At 40.8% G+C, this 20,987-nt stretch overlaps 1 protein-coding gene across 1 annotated transcript in view; it reads right to left on the reverse strand.

The window, feature by feature from the left end:
- The window catches only part of nek7 (NIMA-related kinase 7), a 67,108-nt gene extending 51,682 nt beyond the window's left edge, over nucleotides 1-15,426 (reverse strand). The window contains exon 1 of the mRNA XM_053860427.1: nucleotides 15,221-15,426. The gene's annotated coding sequence lies outside the window, so the exon portion shown is untranslated. The remainder of the gene's footprint in view (nucleotides 1-15,220) is intronic.
- Nucleotides 15,427-20,987: the final 5,561 nt, after the last annotated feature.

Below are 20,987 nucleotides of genomic sequence, written 5' to 3' on the forward strand. Positions count from 1 at the left end.
CGCCATGTGGCTCGTCCGATTAAAACACTTTCAGTTCGTTTTGTAAACAATTGTTTAAAGTTTTTAACTTACCTGGCTTTTCCTCTTGCAATCAGCGTCAAACAGCCAACTGATAGCGTCGCTCTTCCTTGCCGCGTCGACCAATGAAAATGCGAGTGTCGCAAATCTGTGGTGAATAACCACAATATTTGGCCCGTAAACAAACATGGCGACCACAGTGGCCAAGGTTCCGGTGCAGGGTTGAGACGCAGAGAATTTATCACATTCAACGAAAATACTGAGCGGAAACGTCCTTTACACGGAAATATGATGAGACTATGATTGGGGCATTATGCAAGCACTGATTAAAAAATTAGGGAGTCCGTCTGTACGAGAAACGGGCGTCCAATTTTTCACGTTTTCAGTTCCATGGGGCGCCCAGACGCGTGAAGTTGGCTGATTTATGCATGGCAACTTTTGTCAAGATCACGGTTTAACCCAATTTCTCTCATGTGACAAAAGTGAATACGTCACGCACAAGTGAAGTGCTGTCCCAAATACTAAGGAACGCAATCACTTCTTACTTTGTCGTCGGAGGGCCCTTCATAGTGGAGAGCAAGGAGCCATTTTAATCTGCTATATTGTACTCAGTACATAGCCATAGTACTGACTTATCAAATAGTATAACTGAAAATCAGAGAATAAGAGAACCATTGGTATTGTTCAACACCGTCACCTTCATGGAGCCGACAACATCAACAGGCTTCCTTCTGTAGATTGATGGATTACAGTTGCAAGTTTCTGAATAAAATGTAATATTCAGGAGGCTCTGTGCATTACATATTCAACATCTTTCATTCTTGCAATACAAAGAAAAACAACAAATTATGTTTTTTAATCTTCTTATGAGAAATAACAGCCAAAACGACGTGATTGAAGGTAATGGAGTTGCGGATGAAGTTGACAGATAGAGAAGAGCCATTTCAGACTGTTATACTCAACGCCATGTTTTGAACCCTGGTGATACAGTAAAAATGTGTTTGTATTGTCACCTCAAGAATACATTTTAGCCGTTCAGAATAATAATAAAAAAAACATATGGGTACTGAGATAAGCGGTAAGAGTTATAAAAACTGGATTTTTACAGAAGAAAATGGGGAAAAAACTAAAAGCCTAAAATAAAACCATACTTCCTACATTTTTGGCCACCATGGTCATTTCCATTTACTGTGGATTGTGCACAGAAAACAATGACAACCCATGCCCAGTCTGCTGTGATTGGTCAGGAAGAACCATCAGCTCACCTCTACAGCCGCTGTCAGACACGCACCCTAAATGTGAATTCTACAGGGACAATGAGCACAGATGGTGGGCAAATGACGACACTGTTGGGGATCAGGAGAGTATAATAATAACCTACATTACAATTAGGGGTGTGTAACAAAAAAAAAACAATCGATTAATGTAAAAAATATATGTATATATATCGCGATATTCATTTGTAACGATTCAGAATCTATGTAAAAATATAGAAAACGTTTAAAAAGTAAAAATAAAAATCTGCAGGCTGTCCTGCAGAACGCACGCACACACACCCCGAAAATACCCAAACACGGCAGTACATCCGCCTTTACCAGCTCAGTCTTTGCTGAAGTCCAGCGTTTGGCGTCATTTGGAAACGACTTATAAGCATTGCAAAACTAAGACCAAGTTCCTCAAGACTTATTCCTTGCACTTATTGCGAGGCATCACACAGAAACCACAGACACTGAGTTGTCAGCCATGCACCGCCATGCTTCACAGACAGTGGAGCCCATAAGTTTTTCCCTAAGACAGCTGTACCACAGCTTCACCTAGAGACGAAAAGAACCGTCGCAAGCAAAGACACTTTCCTCAGAGTTTAAAAGGCGGAATGTTTAATGGATGACTTTCAGGGTCAAAAGGCACTCTTGAATTACTCAAGCAGTGTGTCATATTGCTTTAATGTTAACAGCCCGAACAATTCAATCTTAAGCAAAGATATGTGATAATAAGTGTGTGTGACAGAAGTGGAGAGTTTGATGTACTTTGGTTAACACAGGAAACCCTTGATAATGACATCGGTCAACTCTGGATCTGTGTTTGTTTTATTAGATGGTGTGGTACTAATAGGTTCTCTGACATGGACGTCTGCCTTGGTTCATATCAACACATGCAGGTCTCCCGCTGCACTGGTGCCTCAGTGAAACACCGCTCCAGTATTGGCGTCTGCGCACCCATTAGGATTCACTGATCGCGGACACACTCTCGCAGGCAGCGCTAATGCTACAGCCCAGCATCAGTTAGGGACCATGAACAAATTCTAATTGCTCAACACAAACACAAACAAATAATGAGATTATAAGTTTCAGCATGAAACATTTAAGGTAGACTGTAACAAATGGAATACAATAAAAATGTATTTATTGTGATAATTATTAAATATTATCGTCATCGCCGAAATGACAGCATTAATTGTGATTTTTTTTTGTCCATAGCATCCATCACTAATGCATAACAAAAAATTGGGTTAAATAACAACTATAAATAATGAGTGTTATAACGTAGTATTTACTGTTCCTTAAAATACGCAAAGCTGTTTCTTGTTATTACCCCTTTGACCAGTTTTGGGCTAAATTGTTTCAGTGATGGAGAGCCTCAATCATATAGAAACATCTGTTCAGATGCTGCAGAAAAAAATGGATTAAAGAATCAATGTCCAACTAATTCCACTGTTGTTCTAAATCCTAGGACAATTCTAAGCAGCTCCGACTTTGTTAGCATAGACCGGCTTTTCTGATTCGGGTTTGATAATGAGTGTGCGCCTCAAAAATGAACTTATATTTTTGATTGACTGCTGAGCATGTTTCTGAACCCATCAATGACACCTTGGTGAAACCTGTTCCCGAAAGTAACAGTGATGCAACTTATTGCCTGGATATAGCCGCAAGACTTCAAAACATTACCTCGTCATTACCTGGCGTGTTTTGACTGGAAAGGTTAATAAACAAGCTCTGAATCAAAGCACACGCGTAGCCGTTACATAAGTAAGCATTAGACTCAGCTTTATTGCCATGGTCAGTGAGGAGGACCCCACCAACTAGGAAAGTGTTTTGGAATAACGTGCAGTCATGAACAAAAACATCGCAAAGCCAACGTCAAAGTAGCTCACATCTCTTCACTTGAGGCTTGATTGAGTTTGTTGAAGGTTTTAAGACAGTAGGTTTTTCATGTTCACAACATGCTCTAACCAAATAATGAATCAAATCGTGCTGCACTGCTTCACAAGTCACATAGCAGCAGCACTCGGGTTAGCTTATGTGCATTAAGGCAACAAAGAGGCAGATGTCAGATCTTAATGTAATTTTAATTGAATTCTTTTTTTAACATCTCGAGTCCATGGCATGAGTTCATCAAATTCTATCTATCAGTCTGTGTTCTTGATTGAATCCCAGTCTCTTGCTCTTTTTATAACCCTTCATGTTTCCTTCTCGAATATGATCAAAATTCGCAGATTCTCGAACCTTTTGGCACCATGCTTTGTCCGTCGCGGTCACCATATTTGTTTACCACCGTAATCTCACGGTGATCCACATCTCGTGAGTCGCGACACTCGTGGCATGGACGTGCGCAGCTATTGATGGGATGTCTGACGCTGATAACAAGAGGAAACCGCAGATAAGTTCCAAACTTTAAACAATCATTCACACAACAAACTCATTGCTTTCTAAACAGAGGAATATGTGGTGCTCCCTTCCCTTCCCCCCCATCAGAGTGGTAAGCGGACAAAAACAGACCTTTCAGAATGAGAGCAAAATATCTTAAACAAAATTCGAGTAGTTCTATTTATTTAATCAAGCGACAAGCCTTATATAAGTATTTTTTGAACGCTTATCTTGCATGAGTATATGAAAATGTAGACTCTAGACAAGGCTGTACACACGATGGCTTGTAGTAAGGGAAAGAATCACTATGAAAATGTTATTATTTTTATTATTATTTTAATTAATCAGGGTCAGCCAACGATTGCCTAGTGGATTAATGCATCTTAAAGTGTTACTGTGGCCACAGTTACTGTTCATGTCTGTTAACATTTGTTATTTAAAGATGCTTGTTTATTTGTTGTTTATCAAGCTTTTTTAAATAGATGTTTCCAGCTTTGTTTTATACAAAGCAGGTTGTGAGACGTTGACATGGTGTCAGGGGGTGGTTGGGGTTAGGGGTGGGTTTATGGGTTGGGGGCGGGGTTTTGGACATCATGTTTCAAAATCCTAGCTAAAAGCCTGATGTGAACGCAGTGGACGAATTAGAGTACGACGAGTCTGTTCTACATCACTCGTCGGTGGGAAATGGATTTATTTATGCTCCAAGAGCAAGTATATGATGTTTCAGTGATCAAATGAAGCAGCGTCTTGTAGCCATCTACATATGTCTGTCTTGGATTTAACAAATATCAAATGTGAAACCTTCCAAGTTGCACATTTGTTTTCAGGATAATGTTCTTGCTGTTAGGATTTGATGTTGTCCTGACTTCCTCTGTGGTCTTACACAGACCTATAGTTGCCTTCTCTAATTAATGCACAATCCACACATCCACATGGCGGATAGAACAGCAAACTGAGCTCTGGTATCGGATGGGAGGAATATCGGTATCGGCAAATTCAAGATCAATGCATCCCTAGTTGAAGACATATTCAACAATACTTAAAAGCTTAACTTCGTCAACAACAGACATAAAAGTGGTCAAAAGCAAATTGCGAACATGAAAACAAAATGAGTATTGCAGGGACTAGTTTGCAAAAGAGTGGAACTTCCAGTGCTGCAGGATTAATAAGACTTGTGTTTGTTACAATGTCAGTGACTGACCACCAAATTAGCTTCATTACCTCTGGCATCAGGATATCCAATATGACATTTGGTACCATGGGGCAAGCAGACTGTTTGTCTCACTATGCTGCAGGATTGAGAGAAATGCAAACAATTTGATGGTTCAATAGTTAAATCAGACTTTTTTCAATTAATAATCAGTTATAAAGTTCAGTCTTACTTGACGCTAGACTCGAAACAATAATGAATGAAGTCATTTGCGAGTCACATTCTAAAATACTGTCCATGGAGCAAGCACACCGTCATAATGGCTGTGAATTTAAACTTAAAACATTAGATGTTAATATGTTTATACACACTCACACACGCACACACATATAAACACACAAACATGTGCGTGCGTGTGTGTGTGTAGAAGCAGTAGTCTATTACACCTCCTAAGAGAACATGTTTGCTTCTCTCTGGAATATGGTGCTGCCACACTGAGTCACCATCAGAGTTCATTCAAGAGGAAATGACAAGAGCAAGATGTTTAAATCATTAGTAACATAAGAAGAACTGCGCTAACATGAATGTTACAGACTCGTGCTGGCCATTTGCCAAGGTAAATAAAGAGCAAGATACAAGGATACAAGCATCTCTCTGGACTGTAATGGAAACAGTGAGCATCGTAAACCTCAACCAACCTTTCGTTGGACCATGAGGTAATATGCAAGACAGTAATGTTGTGCACATGGACGCAGCAGGGACCGTGCACACCATATCATGACCATATCACATTGACCTACCTACCACACACACATATATATATATATATATATATATATATATATATATATATATATATATATATACACAAATACAAATATCACTTTTTTGCTGATTTGCTGTCATGTTTCACATTCAGGTTTCACATTCAGGTGGCTAGCGAATGCTGCACCCGACAAACAAATCAGACTCCGTGTAAACGACACCTGAGAAACAGTGGTCATCAAGCTCTGTGAAATTAATGATTATTTCTTGCATAGTGTTCCGAATGCCATGCTCAAACCAGCTGGTGTTGCTAAGAGGTAAGTGCGCCTGCTGCAGAGGAACCAGCGGTCTCACCTCCATGAGCCCCTAAAGCTCAGCTCCGTCAAGTGCTGGTGCTTTAAATGCCGTATTTAATTTTAACACGCTTCCCTGATCACCCTTTTCCCCTGCATATGCTGCAGGATGCAAACTTTAAATGACAGACTGAAACAAACTCCACAGCGGGCATGCTGCTGCCGAGTGAGCAGTGAGTAGGGAGGAGACACATCAAAACCAGCGGGGATTCATCAGAGTGCCGGCTATCACACGTGATCAGTTGTTGTGATCGGGTAGTGATCGGCATTCACCGATCACGCTGAAATCAGCCGATCATGATCAGAGACAGATTGATCGGAGCATCCCTAGCTCTTTTACAGTAACACGTGAATAACGTCAGTACAGTCTCACGAAAGGTTTTCACACATACTTCACATAGGTACAAAGATAGAGAGAAAAGTCCAACTTTTTTTTTATCCTTTTTTTGCATGAGAGCATCACACCGACAAGCAGGCCAGGATGTGAGCGAGTGTGTATAAGGAACCGACGATCACAGAATAGCATTGCCCCTTAGGGGTCCACTTCTCTCCATCCTCGCCCTGCTCCTGAATTCCTGCTCGCTATTCAGTGCCCACAGGGATTTCCCTTCTCAGTCCAGGAAAGATGTCAGACTTGTTCTGCCATCCCTCACACAGAGTCTGTACTGCAGACGTCAACAAATCGGACCCATTTTCCAATATCCCAGAGATGTTTTATCAGACCAAACTTAGTATGAACAAATAATATAATTAATAACTTTACATTAGAAATCGAGCAAAAATTAAAAAAAAAAAACTCTGCACGGAATTGACCAGTGGGAGGAAATGAGAGTGGCCAGAAGAAACCAACACAACCATGAGAAGAACATCATAACTCTTAATGCTACATTTAAATTATGGAATACAGAAGCATCGTGTGTCACACAAAAGGCTAAGTTAAGAGAATCAAATTTTAACGGCTCTCTAAATGTGATTAAATATTATCCATGAAATAATAAGTCATAATATATCATAACAATCAATCAAAATCTGCAAAAAAGAGGAATAATGCTAATTTTACGATCACTTTCTGTTATTTAAATATACCACTAATTTTATAACCAACAACCATGATTAGGGATGTCCTAGCTTGATATTGCATGCCAAACATCGCAATATCACAGCGATGCACGCCAAGATTAGTTGACACTTTCCTATGACATTGACAAACTAAAGTGTCGACTATGGATTTAATTACTTAAGTTCAGTTTTTCTCTCAGAACTGCTACCTTACAGTCCACTGTCCTGTCAGCTATTCAGTTATGCATTAGGGAATGGATGATATGGACAAAAAAAAAACGATCACGATAAATACATTTTCATTCTATTCCATGTGTTGTACGCATCACAGTCTCACACTGTTTTATGGTGAACTTATTAGTGGAGTTTGTCTCCATCACCATTATTTGTTTATGTTAAAATATAATAGCTAACTAAGTGTAGAGATGAGAAATTCACTGTTTCAAGTCTCCTGTAGAACCTGCTCGTGCCTGACCCACTGCTTTGCCAGACTATTTTCGATATCAATAAAAAGAGCCAGAAAAAAAGGACTCACCAACAGGCCATAAAAACAGCTAAACGAGAGGTCTTCCCTGCTGCCTTCACATATTAGGATATTAATATTAATGACACTTCCCATTCCTGCCCCCCAATGTTTTCCCCTTTGGTCAATTTGGACATGAAAAACTTTAAAAGAGAGAAATTCCAGGAGTTGCTTATCTCAGTTTGACCCAAAGCCACACAGCAGACAGCATCCATGACAGACTCAAAGTAAGTAAGGTTCAAAGAAAGCAGGAGCTTCTTTCATCGCAGTTTTTTTTTCTCTTTACAGTGCAACACCATCAGGCTTTTTTCCAGAATTTCAACATAAAGACGCGCTTCCTGCTACTGTATTGTCTTCAGGTTTGTTTTGCAACAGCAGCATGGCTGCACACCGGCTTCGGCTTCTTGCTGACTGCTGTTTACAGGAAAGCCCTGCAGTGGGCCATGATGTTAAATATTCACTGTTAAATTGTCAAGCCAGCGCTCGTTCGGCATCTAGCCAAGCTTTTACTGTAAAATAGCATTGGATTGTCTTTTTTTATGCCAATGGATTACTAACAATCAGTCAATCCCCCCTTCCCTCTATATACCTACATCTTGAAATGAAATGGATTTCTGAGAACCACATCATTACTTTTTTCTCATCTCATTGTTTCGATCATAAATATTACAACCCAAGAAAGCGACTGCTAACTCACGATGTCCGCCTTCAGACATCTGTAAAATATTTTCCTTTGGTGCTCAAATCCTGCACTGGCAGAGGTCTCTCATCCTTGGCTTGGCAGGACTTCTGACGGAGACAGCCGGCAGCGCCACACAGGCATAACCCCTGCTGCTGCAGCTTCCTGCTGCTCAGGGGGAGTCAGGCTGCTGGCCTACCATTGACTGAGGGCCAGCCAGGGCAGGGAGGAGGCTCTCTGTGGGCTACGAGTAGAGAGGACCCCCAGGAGAGGAGGGCAAAGGCAAAAATGGCAGGACCTACGACTGATGAATGTGGTGAACATTGATGGAGAAATCAGGTTGCGAAGAAGAAACACTGGAAAGACACAAAGGGGCTGCAGGGTTGAGAATGGGAGCAAGGTTCAAGGGGCTCCTCATTATGACTCGTCTTCAATTTTTACGCCTTGGGCCTATGACCACATCCTCACAGCCGGCAGCCAAAGTCCAGAGACAGAGGAAGACCGTTGTGATTCAGGGCTGAATCACAGGGTGTGGGATTAGTGAAACACCCCAGCCTCAACCCTCATGGCATGTTGCTCACTGAAAATATATTACCAGGTTGTTCCATATGAGCTTCACTTTTAAATTCATTTGCACACAACGCAATCATCTTGTTAAAGAAATAATCCTGGGGTCAGCCTGACTGAGGACGCACCGAAATTGAACTCAAAAGCAAGCCATTGCCACCACATAAAGGAGCATTCATGCTTAAAATGAAGAATAAAGGACATATGATCTAATCTAAATTACAATAACAAAGTAACTATTTATGAAGGGTGAGAATCTTTCACCATCTCTGGATGGGATCTGGAATGGATTTCCTGTACATTGGAGAGAGGTATGAGGCATCCCTCAGTTAGGAAGTCCACTGCACAGTTTGCAGTGAGCTCACAGAGCAGCTGACTGGTAAGACTTCAGCTGTATGTAGCCATTTAGAATGCGAGCGTTCAGCAGAAAGAACTTCGCCATACAAATATGTCCGATGCATGGAATTACTTGAATACTGGGATGTGCGGTGTCTACTGTACATAAGAGTCAGTCAGAACCCTAAGTACACGTAAATTAAGTGGAGCTTTGGGGTTCGTTGACATGAAAGCTCGTCTGCGAGACGGTCAAACGAAGCTCCGCAGCATGCGGACACATAGCGCAAACATGCCGGATGTTTTCACTTCTCAAACGCAGTGTTATGTCCTTAAATTAATCATATATCTCCGATGTTGGACCTTAGTCCTACGTATTTGCCAGTGTGAAAATGGATTTATTTATGCTACAAGAGTGAGTGTATGATGTACTCTCCTGGATTTTAAAAACATCAAATGCCGATGTGAATTGCAAATTTGTTTTCAGGATGATATTTTTACTATTGTGAGTCACGTTTTCCGGGCATCCTTCTGTGGACTTATACCGACCTCTGGTTGCCTTTTCTAATTAATACACAGGAAACAATAATGGAGAAAAAATACAGCAAACTGAGCTCTGGTATTGTATCAGAAGAATGTCCCAATCTGCAGATAGCCAAATTTAGATATCGGTATGGAATCAGAATGTGGATCGGCGCATCCCTAGTTTTTTTCACACTCCGTAAATAAACAGATCTTGCACTCTCATTAAAGCCGAGGCAGTGCACCACGATTGTTTACATGTAGTGGAAACCCAGAACCCTAATTCCCAGTGTCACTCTCGTTCATCCCAGAACATGTACTGAAAATGATACATATTACCCAGACTCAGCTCATCGATCAAATCTCCGCCAGAAGGATCAGGAAATTCTTATCTGGCATTACATACAGATACTGGATTGGAGTTCTGCATCCCTATTTGTATTGGGGCTGTATTGGGCAAACATGGGCTTAATAACAGCCACAAGTATCAAACACTGATATAAAGCAGAATTCTGAACAATGAATGTCTCCTTTGAAAACAGCCTTGGAGTTGTGATAAATAACTGATATTATTTAGTCATGGCATAACCTGACCCAGGAGCACCAGGAGCTTTTCATAAACTTTAAGCAGGGTCCTAGGTCAGTAATTTTTTGTCTTTGTATGTCTTTCAAGTCTGCTTACCCCACAGCACTTTAGAGCCTGATGAGAAAAGGCATCAATGCCACAGTGAAATTGAGATCTTTCACGTGACACCATGAGCTGCGGGGCACCCTCGAAGAATATGTGAATGCTTGAAACACCAGTGACCCTTCATCAGATGGAAGAGAGATGGATATGAAAAATATTGACAGGACGGCTGTTTGAGGGGAGAAACAGAAGCTGCTTGAACCGCCTGCTCTCACTGCCAAAGACCTACATCTAAACTCTTAAACAGAGCCTCGGAAGATTACAGCCCTTCTGAAGTCATACATTTGCTGTGTTATTTGATAATCTTACAACAGAATGGAAAACTGGAACAGCAAAGATGCCCAAGTCCTGTGCTGTGATCTGCTACCTTTGCCAGAATCCTTTCAGCACATCACTTGGCCGAGGTCTTTGACATCATGCAAAAGACAGTGTTAAATGTAGCTCGAAAATCGCCCTAGGAAGCATTTTCCTTCCAATATGCTTTGTGATAGAAAAAAAGCTGTTTTCCTTTTTTGTTGTTCTCTGTGAAAACCCAGAGGCAAAATGACTGTTCAAGCGGTCAGATGACAAATGTCTCATCTGATCTTCAAGCCAGAGGAGCGGCCGGCTCCAGGGCAAAAATCAGAAAATCTCACAAGAGAGTGAATTTTTTTTACATTGGTAAATAACTGCTCTTGGTGTCCAAGATTTGGCCACACTGACCAACTGGAGAAGAAACATCCAGTGTTAAAATAAATCTAAAGAAATGTGTTTCTTGACACGTTCCAGCTCACGAAAGAGTCACCAATACAACGCAAAATGTTTTTAATCTAAGATAAATAACTTCTATGTCACACAACTGGATGCTCCAGTGTCTTAAGTCAGATATATATCTCAACCCTTCCTAAATTGTTTGTACAAAAGTCTCACGTTGGTCTTGAAAGTTGGTTTAACAGACAGACCTATGATTACCATTGCTTACCCTGGGCCCTATACAATCTGTTTTTTTTGTAGTACAAATTCTGTTCAATAACTTATCTCAGTAGTAAGACTACTTATTCTCTATGATCTTATATTCAAGTTTCACAGTTCACCAGACACAAAGGCATATACAGAAATTAAGACTCCATGTCTGCACTCAGCCAGCATCATCAACAATAATCAGGTGTTTCTAGCATTATACCAGTGATTTCACCTTTCAAGCTTTTTTTGAAACGCTTTTCGTGAGATCGTTCACAGAAGGAATCACTCCTTTGATTACAAAACTTCTATACCACAGCGCTGCTTCTGCAGTGTCCAGAGTTAGGTGCAGCATGTCAAATGATACAAGCGCTTGGTTTATCCCCAGTTGTTACAATTTGAGTGCAAGTAATTGTGGATAAGCACTTGAACAAATTGATTTTCAGAACATCACCAACAAGCAGTTATCACTCAGAATGCGGCATCAGTGTCTAATCCTGTGAGGTTGTGACACTGAAAATGCTGGCGTTGAAGTCATATAGAAGACCACATCGACACGAACCAGTGGCTAATGCTAGCATTCCCCACTCAGTGTAAACCAAAGATTGTGTTCTTCACAGACAGTGACAGACCAGTGCACAGCAGCCCCTTCACCATGGTTGGAACTTTTACGAAGGAGGTCAGTCTGAGTAGGAGGCTCGCTATGCCCTCCAGAGTAGCTTCCAGCTTGTCCGTATTACGCAGCTTGTTTCAGCTATTTTATATATATTTTTTTTTTTAATTAACATGATAACACTCACGTACTCTTTTGGCTGTGGCTCAGTTAATATCTGAGTTGAAGATGACTCGTAAGTCTTCTGTTAAGAAGCAACAGAGAAATAAGGTGGTCAAGCCGATGGTTGCAAATAAGTTTGGCTCGCCAGCCTCGTGTCGCCCAGCAGATCTGACTTCATCATGGGGCACAAACCAGCTATTTTGTGCCGAGTGCTGCCAGCTGAAAAGCAGAAAACGACATCGCCTGAGGCGCAGAGGTGCGAGGCTGCACAGCAGGGGGGGAATCCAACTCAGGCCACTGAGACAGAATCTGCAGTGTGAAAAATCCCCCCCCCCCACAAATGCAGTGGTGACACGTATATATGCGGTGGACATGCACATGCACAGGAGAGAAAGAAACGAGACAGACCCGGGCAAGACCGGTTTAAGAGACTACATGCTGGTCTGAAGGAATTGAGAATGAATTAACCGTGTGGTCTGCGAAAGAAACATTTTCGTCTTTCATTTCTTAGCCTCAACAATACCGGCAGGTAGCGCTACAGTGGCCTCAAGAGGACAAAATAAGTCTCACAATAGACAGATTCATGAGGTCCATCAATCAATTTGAGAAATAATAAATCACATAGATAAAATTGTAAATGTTGCTTCAAGTTCTTTGATATCCAGCATCTTCAACTGTGTAATGTGACTTCAATGTTAAAATGGGGATGGGGGGAGAGAGCAAACATGGTTAGGAGGCAATGCAACTCATGGTAGACTGTCTCACAAAGTCTATACTACCGAGAAGCAGATGGTGTTGTTGGGAGATGCCCAAACCACCTCAACTACCTTCTTAGTCACAATGATGCAAAGCTCTATTACTGTCTAAGAGAGACACAATCATCTTTTTCTTGTTTTACACTTGACTAGAGTCTTGTTTCCATACAAGAGAAAAAAAGCAATAGTGAGGGTCACAACTAAACCATATATGAAAATAAGGCCTTCCAGGTAAGCCCCATTTATTAAGATGAATACCTTTGTCAAACAAAATGTGTCCTCAATGCACAGCAATCCTGGTAACTGAAGGTGTTGAAGGAGAAAGTCTGTTAAAGTCAATAAGACCACAGCCGTTTAAATACCACTGTAATCTAAAAATTAAAAAAACATTGGAAACAATTATGTCCCTTTATTACTGTTGCCTCAATAATAAAAACAGAGTAGAGGCAGAGTAAAAGTTTTCCTTGCTACAATTAAATACCAGCAAACCTGCCAAAACCTGTCAAAACTCCTCACCTTTAATCAGATGAAATTCAAAGCTTTATATACTGGCAGAAATCCCTAACCACAGAGACTGATGCAAACATTTGGCAGCCATTTGCTGATCATGCGGTTCGTGACACATTCCTTGATAGTCAACTTCAGAGAGCCAGCCGGTGTTTGTCTCCCATCACCTGATGACGCTGGCAGACTCGCGCCTTTTGTCTTTGACAATCATCGATTGTGGCAACAGAGAAGTGAGTAATAATTGGGTCAACAAGGTATGTCAGCTCCCACTAACTCTCTTCTGAATCATCTCTCTGCCGCTGAGCCAAATGTGATAATATAACGCCTGAAATATTTGGCTTTAATTATTAGTGACAGCAACATGGCAGGAGCTAACATTTACCATGTATTCGTGACCGCATAAACAACACTGAGGCACTGCCAAAACAACCTGTTGGGTATTCACAGATGACAGGGCTGGGACATTATGCATTTGTCCTGATTCATTTTTTCAATTCAATTTCTATTTAAATTACAATTGTGGTTTATATTGCAACTCAACCCTTTTGCTGCTGTAGCTTGGCCAGCGTCATATTTGTTTACCTGCGTAATCTCACGGTTATGCAGGGTGTGGGAGTCGCAACCCTAGCGGCATTGAAGCGCACTGTGATTGAAGTGCCCAAGAAAATCTGGCAACACAACCCTCCACTTCAGCAGTGACAGTACCGACTCCGTGGCTCAGTGCCCGGTCGGCTAGTGACTGAACAGGAGCAGTCCACACAAGTGGAAATGATTCTGACTTTCTAAACCATGTGTTACACGTTTCCTCTTTATTTGATCATTTCTTTGTTGTTCATGGTGTGAAGAATCAGTAGTTTTGGAGAATCACAGTAGAATTGCAGTTTGCAATGAGCGTTCAACCAAACTATCTCGATTATATAAGGGGAAATTATGCTGCGTTTTTTAAATTATTATTGCTAAGCAAAGTCAGAAAAAATATCAAAAATACGGAATCATCAAAACATTAACTTTAACATTTTTTAAAAAGTTGAATTCGCAATGGAAATCTCCATGATAGTCTTCCATAACGATTATAGACATTGTAATAAAATGCAGGAAAATTATGTTTCATGATTTCACAATTGCTGAGCTGTTGGGACTTGCTATGTTTAAAAAATGGCATAACTGTTTCATATACATATCGATATTATCCATATTTTACTGGCAGTGTTGACTGTTGACAAGATATGTCATTTGTCACAGAATAATAACTATATTCGAAAACCTATTTAATATTAAGTGTGGCAAAGTTTACTTTTGCTAATAATCTATTTCTTATTACTACTTTGTGACCACCAAATTAACAATTGTACCGGACTCTGGTAAAACAAAGTGCCATTTAAATGCAGCAGTCAAGTGTTCATTGTTGACATTGGAATCCGATGAGTGCTTTGGCCAAGAATTGTACCGAAACACACTTAGACACTACTTTAGAGAAGTACAACATCGAAAACAAAAAGACCAGTGACAAAAGTGTCTTGTGAAATAATTGCGTGGCAGTGTTGTAACGTCAGCTTTTAATAAGGCATTCTATAAGGCGAACGCTTATAGAATGCTGTTTAACAACCACCTTTTGAGGGTGGGGAAATTGAGACGACTACTCCGCAAACAGCAATCGCGATGTCTGAATTGTAAACACAGGCACTTTATACCACTTGAAGTTGCCATGCTACATGCTAATGAAGGCTAGCTCGCTAACTTTGAATAACTTGCATTATCGTTAGTCATTGTCGAGTAGTTGAATTTCACGAGTTTCAGTTAAACATTAACCCCACTGTCGGAACTGTGACGTACAGAGAGGCAACAAGTAGCTCTCTAGCCTTCGGTGTACTTTGTGAAGTTCACGGGCAACTGTTGCTTAGCACTTACCAGGAAGTGTTGCTAAGCTATACCTCCTCACTCACCTTCTCTTTGGGAATGGCGCTGGCCTCGCTTCTCTAACGCTCCAACACCGCTTCAAAAATCCTGTCGGTTGTCCTGTCTTCTCTTACCGGCTGGAAGAGTTGTCAGGGTGGAAGGGTGCTGTGGATGTGTGTTCACAGAGAAACAGTAGCTGCCCCTAACACCATCACCACCGTGGTCCTGACCCGTCAGTCATGTAAACAAGAGAGTTCCCGGACAGATGTCAAATACCGCGAGATCCAACACCGCGACTCCAATATCCGCCCTCTTAGTTTACTCACCACCGCATTTTCCCAACAGAGAATGGCAGAAAGAAACCCTTCATCAGCGCAGACTTGTTGCTTGTAAAAACCTGTCAACTCGTGTGCAAGGTTTAAACACAAAATGCTAAAAGTTCATTTCAGTTCAGTTCAGGCAGACCTGAAGACTAGATGAGCTTCTGGTATAAGCAAGCAGACCAGTCATGAGTGACATGAAGTAGCGGAGATGAAAGATGACAAGAAGGGTTTGTGCCAGTTTTGGGACTGGTCCAACTTTTAAAGTTTAGCTTGAACCTAATGTACAAACTGGCACATATCTAATATCCTGCTCACTGATGGAAGTTTTGTATGCTCATATTTAAATCGTAATTTATATTTTTCCATTCCTGATGCTTGTTTTTACCAGTTATGTCCCAGACTTTTTGTTTGTTTGTGTTTTTACAATATCGATTCTTCTTTATCTTGAGCGATGAGTTGCCATTTACAAATGATGACCATTTTTGGAAAAATGTACATTGACCCCCTGTAACAGTGTTATTCATTTATTATTCATGTGTTCATTTAATCTTTTTTATCAATTTTATTTGCTTGTCGTTGTTTGGGAGACAGAATTAGTTGTTCTCATACATCAATGTAATTAATTATGAATAAGTTAAGCAAATCAAATAAAATGTATTTAAACTCCTTTTCATCACTTCAATCTATTTTCCATACTCATTTGAATTAGTGTTTACTTATAATCATTTTCCTCCGGAAGATTTGCATGTGTATTTACCAGTCAGCTGATGGCACATCACACTGTTGGTGTAATACAGCATGATTCGTGATCGGTCTAAATAGATTTCTTGAGTGATACAGACAAATTCCAGTGAATAGACACAACTATGGACATCTCCACACACTTATGTGCCATCATTTCAAGCTCTCAAACATCCAACGTCGCCCACATGGTCTGTAATTGGAAATATCATGAGAATTTATTGACAAAAATGGCATCGCAGTTCCAGTCGCTTGGACAGTGAGAGCTTGAGGAATTGATCATCTTACAGTTCTTTGATAAAAGCTTCTTTGCTGCATCCAGACTGACAATTCAAACACTCCTGGTGCACACCAAACACATCTGTCTTCCCATACCCGTTGTTAATAATCAACAGTTAGGTGGGATTGTGTTTCTTTTTTTTTTCTTCTTGTGACTTCAATCAGCTTTTTTGTTAACCTCACTGCAAATATGGAAAAGGGAGAGATGCCGGGAGTGTGGGGTTTTCTTCCTCCCTTTTTTTCTCCAACAACAGTGGAAGATTAAAAGAAACGTCTCGGAGAAATCTGTCAATTCTGTGTGTGAATAACGCTGCGTGGAATTTAATGGCACAAGTTATATTGGGTTTCCTCTACACCCACATTTCCTTCAATAACATCAATGGCGCTCAGTGACAGATAGGGACGGTCTTTTGTATCTTCAAATTTCAGGTTTCTGAGGGAATAATTAGATGGATGGATGAAAAGTAATGCATCAGCCCGCTAGCAGAGCTGCACCCAGAGATCTTCTAGTTCAACATGCACGTCTCCGCCATGTCTGCTTGGTAGAAAACGGTTAATAAATCGTGTTGAATTTCCATTGTTTAAAAAGTGGCTGATCTGCTGCTTTAAACCAACGCAAAACTTTTCGTGTTCTTATACTGTTTTGTGTATCAGTGTGAATTCTCTTTTGATTTAGATTTTTTTTTCATAGAGATGTCTACTGTATTCATGAAACTTCTTTGTGCCGCATGCAGGTTGCAAGGTTTAAGTGAGGTCTATGTTGTGGGTTCAGCAAGTTCAGAAATGCAAAAGTCCCCCCTTCACAATTGGCTTTCCTGCAAGCAACACTCAGACCTTGGCAGCTGACCACTTTCGGAGACACTTTCAAGATTCTGGACACTGGCGACTGCTGCTTTAGCTAGGTTCAAAGGTTCTTTATTTCGAACCTATATTGTTAAACATTGCTTCCTTACATTAATCAAACGATTCACCATCAGTTCATTTACCATATCACTACTTAAGCGTCAATGATGATGTTGCCTCTGTATTCTAAATCTCGACGACTGAAGGCCACACCTCTATGTCAAGTATGAGTAATTACCAGAAATATTGATTATATTTATATTATGCGCTGATGAAAATAAATTATTTTTATTTTGATTCTTCAATTATGGTTTTGAACTCCTGGAGGAAACCTTCTTTTCCCTCATATGGCACTCTCCAACTGCATCTTCCCGGTCAGCATCCACCATAGTCACAGCCACATGTCCTCATTCATCATGAACCTCAAGGGTTGTCTTTCGCTATCTCCAACATTATGGATTCAACACTCACCTCTCTACTCTATGCATTGGCCTCTTTAACTCAATCTCCAGCTGAGCTGTACCTCCGATGTGCTTTATAATTTGACTTTCTTTCCTCACTGCCATTCTATAGATATTGTGGCCACAAGAAATTCATTCATAACAAATGGTTACACAAAACTCATATCCCATTCTCTCCCGTTGATAGCAATATAGGAAGGCACATGAAGCAAACAAACTCAGTCCTATGGACAATTTAGAGTCACCAATTCTCCTGTTATTTGAACAAGAGGAAACCGGAGTAAACCTGCACGAGAAAGGGGAGAACAAATTCCACACCGACGGTATGCAGGTTAACTCCAACCTGTGAGTTGAGGTCGAACCTAAATGAACCACTACACCACCAGGGTGCCATCACACAAATGCGTCCATATGAATCATGGAAAAATTATGCAGCTTAAAATGCATTCACATTATATATTCTATTGTTTGCTGCTCCATGTACGGCAGAGTGAATTCCAGCCTGAGAATTTCTTTGCTAAATATGCAGAAATCGTGCACCCTCAGGGTGAAAGCACATTTTAAACACTTAAAAAGAGTGAAATGTTGATGTGTTCGCTCATGTCTTTTTTATTTCCCTCTGTGCTGTTGATCTGGCTCAGGGGTTATACGACGGCGGAGTGCAGGAGACAGAAGCTGCAGTCAAAGCTCCTGTGATCCGGTGCATACTTCATAGAGACCAGCAGATGGAGGGGAGAGGAGCTGCATGCGTCATGAAGGTTTAGCAAGAACTAAGAGGTTACACTCTGCCAGTACAAAGATGACCTGTCACACGTGTAAGCATGCCGGATCAATGCAGATGAACTTCCTGTTTATGTTGCTCTCAGCATTCAGAGGAAGAGAGAAGTGTTCACAGATGGAAATGCAGATGAAAACGGTGTCTGCGTCTTCATATACCCAGACGAACTCAGAGGCAGCATGCAACGGATGCCTGCATTTCCATTTTTATTCGCTAATTAATGTTGTTTTGTCTTCAAAGAGCAATTGCAACCCGTTGTTATCGGCCTTGATCGCTACATTCTCAAGGTTGTCTAGATGTGAGCCGTCACATAATAAATAAGTGTAAATATAGAATAACAGCACAACAGAGATATGAAGAATTTGTGTTTGTGCGGAGTGCATGCCGCAAATGAGGCACAGGAGAGATAGCTTGTGATAATGTGAAGGACAAAACTGGCAGATTATTTCTGTCGAGATCACTCAGAATAATGTGTGTTTCATATTCGTCTCTGTCTTGTGGTGAGAGAGTGTGTACCTGCCGATGCTTAAATGTTTTTGCCTGTGTGATCTGGCAAAGGCTCAGACAGCCAGTCTCGCAACAACCAGCAGGCCTCACACACTCAGTTGTGGCTAATCAACATCGTCACCTCTCTGACACCATCCTGTGTGTGCTTTCATGTGTGTCCCTCTGTGCGATTGGGTGGTTGGTGTGTGGGGTGAGTGTAAATACAAACTTAGCAATGAGACAAGGGTACCAGAGCAGAACTGGCGGGCTATCAAACACATGTAGAGTGACAACACAGTGGTGATGAAAACTACACGACACCTAAATTCAATGTGGCTTTAAGGAATCTCAGATGGTATTCGTGTGGGGTCCAGCAGCAGTTACAACTGTTTGAAAATGGGCAAAAAGTGTATTTTGGGTTTTTGGCCACAAGACGTCTACCCCCGAAACACGGCCAAAGCGAATGTTGTGTTAAGCTGAAATTACAAGAGGGAGCGCATCTTCGTTGCACTTACCAGATGCTGGAAATCCGCAAAAAGGAGGTCTTGGCCGTGTATTGCACTGATGGTGAGCTCTTGCAACAGACACATCACAACAGTGGGTCTTAAGGGAGGACAATATCTCTCTTCTGGCCTCTCCGCCGGTAACTGTAGAGAGCACTCCTCCTCTTACACAGACGCTATTCCTTTAATTGCAGCGGATCATGGATAGAAAACAATGACAAGTGCACTCTTTTTAGAGTCGGTCAACACCCGCTTCACTGAAATCTATTTGAATGTCATCGTGACTGTTCTTGATCCACATGCTAAAGATCACATTTGACTAAGGAAACAAAGCAACGTGCATGGCTGAAAAGAACCCACGAGAGGGAGAAGCACAGCGCTCAGAAAAATGCAGTAATGCAAAAACAGTATTTTTCAACAAAGAAAAATTGTTAGAAATAGTTCAAAGCCTGTCCATCATTCAACAATTTTGACAAGTCGTTTTATTTCAATTTCATTGCGTTTATACTGAATTGTACATTGCTGAAGTGTCCGTGCTACCTGACTTTTTATATAATTCTATTATTGATATATTATTTGACATTTGAATTAAGTGAGCAAAGTTTTCTCTTTCGAAGTGTCAAAACAGCACACATGCTGGAGGACATCTGCTGAAGTGACTTTGAGTGCAATTTGAGGCATTTATGTGTGAGTTCTGGGAGGAGAAAATGCTTATTAATTCATTCATCTGATTAAAAAAAGAGAAGCTATTCTTTCTTCATTTTGTATGTTGGTGGAACAGTGTGTTGTGTGTATTGACTTGTCCAGCATTCATTCTTTTCTCTGACCCAAGCAATGATCCTACGGACAATGAAGTCCTGTCTCTTATCCCAGGAAGGTTTTTTTTAAGTGGACTTCACTACCTTTTGCTTGTACAAACAAAAAAGTGTGTTTACAAACCATCAAATCCTATCGAAGGCAAGAAAACAATGAACAATCCTTAGAAATTGTTAGGTCTCCAACACTTGGCACCTGTTCTAAATCCAATCGAAGTAAATGACCTGCTGCATGTATTACTCGTTTTACACGATCAGAGATCTTACTCTATCAAACCTTGATGTGCGCGCTTGGGTTTGCATCATAGGTTGACATGGAAAAGTAGCAAAAATGTGAAACAACACACAGAAGACAAAGCAGATGACCACGGTGCCATTTGAACTAAGCTTGATGACAGTGCCAATGTTTTATTATGACTACAACCAAAAGGAAGCAAATAAAAAAGCAGCAACCGTGTTTGCGGAATGTTCCAAAATGCTTCCACTAAATGTGAAATACCTACTCTTAACTTGTTAAAAATAGATGCAAAGCAAAGGCAGAACAGCACAAACTTGAAACAGTTGCATTGTTGATTTGCAATGAAG

The sequence above is a fragment of the Synchiropus splendidus genome, chromosome 1 (assembly GCF_027744825.2).
Source record: "Synchiropus splendidus isolate RoL2022-P1 chromosome 1, RoL_Sspl_1.0, whole genome shotgun sequence".
Taxonomy (NCBI): Eukaryota; Metazoa; Chordata; class Actinopteri; order Syngnathiformes; family Callionymidae; genus Synchiropus; species Synchiropus splendidus.